General features: G+C 33.6%; 1 long non-coding RNA gene across 1 annotated transcript; it reads left to right on the plus strand.

The window, feature by feature from the left end:
• Positions 1–858: 858 nt before the first annotated feature.
• On the plus strand, positions 859–5,022 carry LOC128216481 (uncharacterized). The gene is made up of 2 exons (XR_008258078.1): positions 859–998; positions 4,624–5,022. It is a non-coding gene; the product is annotated as an uncharacterized LOC128216481 (long non-coding RNA).
• The last annotated feature ends 1,260 nt before the right edge of the window (positions 5,023–6,282 follow it).

Raw genomic sequence — 6,282 nt, forward strand, 5'->3', positions numbered from 1 at the left:
CAAAAGCCATGTGAAACCACAATGGAATATGATTATAGGTATGTTAACAACACCATGACTATACTATATTATTGAATTTCGTTTAAATGTACCGGTGAATTTGTTAAATTGAAAATCCATGTTAGAAAACGCAAACAACTAAAAATAGAAATTTCAATAAACCGGAAACAGTATATAATATGACGTAATAATTACGCCGGATATATTAATCACTTCATTATCATAGTTGATAATTATGTTCTTGTTAATTCCATGTATATTTGTCTGGTTCCAAGCCTACTCTGCACAACAAGAGTACCGATAATAAAATGGTAAGGGCATGTAACCCAGGCTACATGTATATTTGCAGACAATTGTAGTTGTTTCGTATAATAAAATAAATATCAGATGCCTGTCAACCTCGGCAAACGCCTCGGATGACATTAACGTTCTTGAGTTAACATTATATGCTATCAGGGATCACCCTCCATGGCATCTGATATTCATATAATAACTTCACAAACAAATAAAATGGTTCCAACCAGTATCACATATATCTTGTCTTCCATTTGAATGTGTTTATCACTCCGTCAATTTATCCACCTTTTGTTAGCATTTGGTAAAAAAATACGTGGGCCGACTCCGTCTCTTACAGAGGGGCAATGGATATTTGGGACATATATCACATGGAGGCATACCTAGGATATAAATTTAACATTTTAAAATTGACCAAATGGATGGGTATACTTTTATTTCAATTAGAGATAATTTAGAATAATAGTTTAATGTTGAGATAGTAAAGTAAAATAAAATGAGCATGATATAATACATTTGAAAAGCCTACAGATTAGATATCAATAACTCATGTGAGAACCCCGTTGAAGTCACGGGTTTGCTCACCCTGATACTGCGTGATATATTTTCTGAAAATTATTGTTAACATATCAAGTGAGTGGATCATTTATTAAAGAAACACATTAGAGCATAAGGAACTCGGACCTGTATACCAACTGGAAAAGGTATACATTTATTAAAGATAAAAATAAAGCAATTGACATAGGAATTTAAAGTATTTAAATTGATTATCATATATTTAAATTCGGCTAAACTATTCAAGACTTACGAGACTTTCGTTTTATCTATCGTAGAATAATAAGGTCCTCTATTACTTTCTACCCGATAAATGTTTCAAATTTGGTTGCTTCAAGCATGTTGTTACAATGTGTGTTTATTGAAATTTCGTAAGTGTTATGTAAAGGAAACGTAATAAATTATCGAGTACTTAGAGGTTTCGGTTTTGAAATAATGTAATGGTTTAGGGTTAGTTTTGAATCCCATCCATCATTTCAATAACGCGAAAACATTTCCCATAAAAAGTTCAACCTTTAAATTAAAAATAATACTAGTAACTTGATTAAAAATATATTATTTTTGCAAATGTCAGGTGAAAAAAAAAAAAGGTTTTATAGTGTGTTTTGCGAAAAACACACATATAACATCAGTCTTATAACCTTAGCTTCAGAAAATGAAAATCGCTTGCTGGCGACATGTACAGATAGCAGCCATAGCAATGTGTGATCATAGAAACATGCGCAATGACAGCGAAACCAACGTTTTATATATTTTTATTGGAAATCATGAAATAGAATCCTTGTTAATATGTACATACTTACAATGTTTTCTCGGAATTAACCTTTATCAAAATGATTGAAATTGCTGAGAAATTCCTCGATTATGCTTTGTGTAAAAAGACAGATAGTGTTAATGAACACATTTTTTTGCTATATCCTCCTTTCAAAACGTTACGACTGTTCAAAATAAAAATGTTCCAAATGGTTTGTAAACAGTATTTCAATAATTTTTACTAATTTATATGGTGTTTGTTTTAGGCGATTTCATAAAGGTTTGGTGTCCGAGCATTTGAAACACAAAGACTCTGTGATTTGATCAAGTGAACAACGATTACTTTTACTGACTATGACTTGTCAGCTAACTTGTCACCTAAATTAACTAAAGGCAAACAAGTTTCGTAAAGACCGTGGGTGAAATATAAGGCCTAAATAACCTATAAGTGTTAACAAGGTTACCGGAATTATAATATTTGACCAGTGTTTTACCCTTTATGACCCATAACGAACGTAACCTAGATTTCATACATACATTCTGATGAAGTTTTATAAAGGTTAGATGGCAATGTGACTTATAAAGTAGCAACAAGGTATTTGGACATTTACTCAAATGACTTGAGTTTTTGACCAGATAAGATGATGGTCAATACTCTAATTTTACCGTCAAATGACCTAGATTCCAGTCATGTTCCAGGTTAGGTAAGAACGTGGCCTAAGCGCTGGCAAGGGTTTTCTCCGATATTTGAAATAGTGAACTATTTTCTAACCCTACACCACCAATAATAGAAATTGGTCAAGCTCAGTTTTGATAGGGACACCTATTCTGAACATATTTATGTTCTTTGGAATTTAACTATGTTATAATACCGAGTGTTAACAAGCAATTGGCGTTTTCAGTGTTGAGTCTGTGCATTTCGTCTGGTTATGTTATAATTGTATCAAGAACTGGCATAAAAGTTACTTTTTCCTTGTAGCTTAGTCTTTTACCTTTCCAACAGTGTAAAAGTTATAGCATTTCGTCAAATAATTGAGAAAATACTTGACATTGTTCAGGGCAACTGAGGTTATAGGGGTTATAGGGGATTTCTGAATATGGGAACCTTGTCTTATATATATATTATTTTTTTTCAAGTTATACCCTTAGAAATTTATTGAAATGTCATTTTATTAATTTTAATTAGTTTTTACTAATTTTTAAACAATATCAATGTACTGAAGGGCAACATTTAAAAATATTTTTTAAGCAAATTATCTAACGAGTAAAGGGCCATATTTTAGTGACCAAGTTATGTGACGATCACCTGTGAGTTTCTCGAATAATCAAAAATTCATTACACGGTTAACTTCTTTTCAAAATGTGCGATAACATTTTTTTTATATTTAGTTTTCCATAAGCAAATGGAAAAAATAATTGTGTACATTTACATTTAAATGATTAATGAATTGCGGGTTAAACTTAATCACTCCAAGCTAATCCATAGATCATGTGGCCAATTGTTAGCCTTCGCCTGCATACACTCTCATAATCTCTTCAGGGATACTTGCTTGAAGTTTTAAAGCAGAACATTTCGCATTATTATCCTCGAAACTCCCTGCCCCTCCACATATTACAACACGTTTTCAAACAAAATAAGTTAGACGTAGCTTTATTTTAGTTTCAATTGTTTATGGGTACATGTTATGTTATATTTGAATTATAATCATTCCATTCTCTGAAAATGGATTGTGTTTGTATAACCTGTATACATTTTTATGCATTCGTGTTGCTGTATGTTGTGTTCACTGTTACAATTACCATCAGTGCGCGTAGTTTGTGTGTATTGCTACAATTATGGCGGTTATGGCTGTTACACTACGTAGTTGTTAATAATTTGTTACGAAGATGTTAATTTCGTGGTCAGTTTAAAGCTTACCTACTGTGGTTTAAAATTAAACGTCTTCGATTCTAGTTTAAACTCAATTGCAACAGCAAGCCGTATCCATGAGTAAGGCATAAATCCATTCGGAGCTTCTCGGCCATTTTTATCGAAAACAGTCTCGGATGTATGTCGGTACATCAATAGAAGTAGTCCGTCAACTACTAGTCATGAACAAATAGCATACCAAGTAAGAAGTTCCTGAACCCGAAGGATCTTTAATTATTGAGCGGAAACTGTTTCTTCACCTGAAGGTCACGACGACTTTGACCTTTGGCCTAGTGATAACAAAATCAATAGGGGTCATCTACTAATCATGACCAACTAGCAAACGAAGTATGAAGTTCCTGGGTGCAAGCGTTCTGTAGTTATTGAGCGGAAACGAAGTGTGACGTATGGTCTGACGGACGGTCTAACGGACAGGGCAAAAACAATATGTCTCCCTGTGAATGGGGGAGACACAATTCTTTATGATTTCTTAATGACTTGAAACAACTTGAAACAATCTTATCAATTTTCGCTGTTGCTCTGCAATATTCTAAGACCTTATATACAGTCTTCTGTGAAACAAACTCGTTATTCAACTTGTTTTTGTGTTACATAGTTGGTACCCCATGGTAAGAGTATGTACAATTTGCCCTCAGTAGTCAATATTTCCTTAATTCCATTGTTTTATACGTACACATAAATCAGTAAGTTTTCTATTAACATTGGCATTTTCTAATCATATGAAATATATCAGTCTTTTCTGAAACACTTTTTAGAAAATTTATAAGTGACTGGTTACGGCTTTTAGAGAATAAAGGTCACCACTTAAAAGGTAGAGTAAAGTAATTCACATAATGGTATAAACTAAGCATTCTAACTTTGCTCATGTTTTAAAATTGGATGAATTGCGCTATTCCCTGGACCTGGGGTGGGTGGGCGTGACTGGGGAATAATTTAATATAAGTATCTCAGAAGACGGAAACAAAAGCCGCGCGACGGGGATTTGTTTAGTTTGCAAAAAACACAATCTTCGAAACGTTTTTAAATTTGATAACTTGAAAATTGAACAATGTGCGTTTTTATACTATAACATAATAACTTGATTATTGCAGATGCCAGGTGAAACGAGAATTGAGCTGTATTGCTTGGTTTGCAAAATGCACACCGGTACCGTCGGTCTAGAAGTCTTCCAAGAAGGAAACAAAACCCGCGCAAGGGGGATTTGTTCAGTTTGCAGAGGAAGAAAATCTAGGTACCTGAAATAACAAGGAAACGAGCGCAATGACAGCCAAACGGGACGTTTTTCTATAACAAAATAATTGGATAATCATAAAATCATACCACTGTGAACATGCACTGTTTTGCAAAACTCACCTGTATAAAAATGGCCGAAATTGAATATTTGTTTACTGTTTCCAAACTCTTCGTCCTTAAGTTGCAAAGTGTTAGACTCTTGAAAATAGAGTATTCCAAATAGCTTGTAAACTGAAAATAAATAAATTTTAATTATTTGTATGGTGTTTGTTTTACGCGCTATCATTAAGATTTATTAGAAAATATGGTCTTTATTTTTTTTATCCCCCGCCGAATCGAAGATTTCGGGAGGGGGATATTGTTTTGACTTTGTCCGTCCGCCATTCCGTCATTTTGGTCAGAATGTTTCTCTTGATCAAATCTCGATCACTTTGGAAAGTGGGTCACATGGGGTCAAAAACTATGTCACGAGGTCAAATCTTAGAAAATCTTTGGAACATACTAGAGGCATTATATATGGTCAAATATTCATGAAACTTAATCGGAATGGTTTCCTGGTTGAACTCTTGGTCATAAATAAAACTGAGTCACATATGATAAAAAATTAGGTCACTAGGTCAAATATTAGAAAAATATTGTCGAGAACCATATCATGGTAATGATAGGTCAAGTTATGTTCAAAATTAGTCATGATGTACCCCTTATATATGGACCACTTAAAAAACTGGGTCACATGGGATCAAAAACTAGGTCACTGGGTCAAATCTTTGAAATATCTATGGAACATACTAGAGGCATGATACATGGTCAAATATGCATGAAACTTAATCAGAATGTTTTCCATGATAAACTCTTGCTCCTTAATAAAACTGGGTCACATATGATCGAAAATTAGGTCACTAGGTCAAATCTTGGAAAAATCTTGCCGTAACCATATCATGGTAATGATTGGTCAAGTAAGGTTCAAAATTGGTCATGATATACCACTTGATGAAATATGGACCACTTAAAAAAAGTTCAAAAACTAGGTCAGTAGGTCAAATCTTAGAAAAATCTTTGGAACATACTAGAGGCATTTTACATGGTCAAATATTCATAAAACAGAATGTTTTCCTTGATGAAATCTTGGACTTATTGGACACATATGAGCGAAAATTAGGTCACAAGGTCAAATCTTAGAAAACTTTGGCAGGAACGGAAATGATCAGTCGGATTATGTTCAAACTTGGTTATGATGTACCCCTTGATTAAAAATGGACCGCTTGTAAAAAGTGGGGCACATGGGGTCTAAAATTAGGTCAAACCTTAGAAAAATCTTTGAAATACATTAGAGGCAATATGTATGGTCTAATATTCATGAAACTTGATCAGAATGTTTTCCTTGGTGAACTCTTTAAAATGGGTCACATGTGATAAGAAATTAGGTCACTAGGTCAAATCTAATAATCTTGTCCGAAACTATTTATGGTGGTGATTGGTCGGATTATGTTCAAACATGGTTAGAATGTTCTCTTGGG

Source organism: Mya arenaria, chromosome 14, assembly GCF_026914265.1.
Source record: "Mya arenaria isolate MELC-2E11 chromosome 14, ASM2691426v1".
Lineage (NCBI taxonomy): Eukaryota > Metazoa > Mollusca > Bivalvia > Myida > Myidae > Mya > Mya arenaria.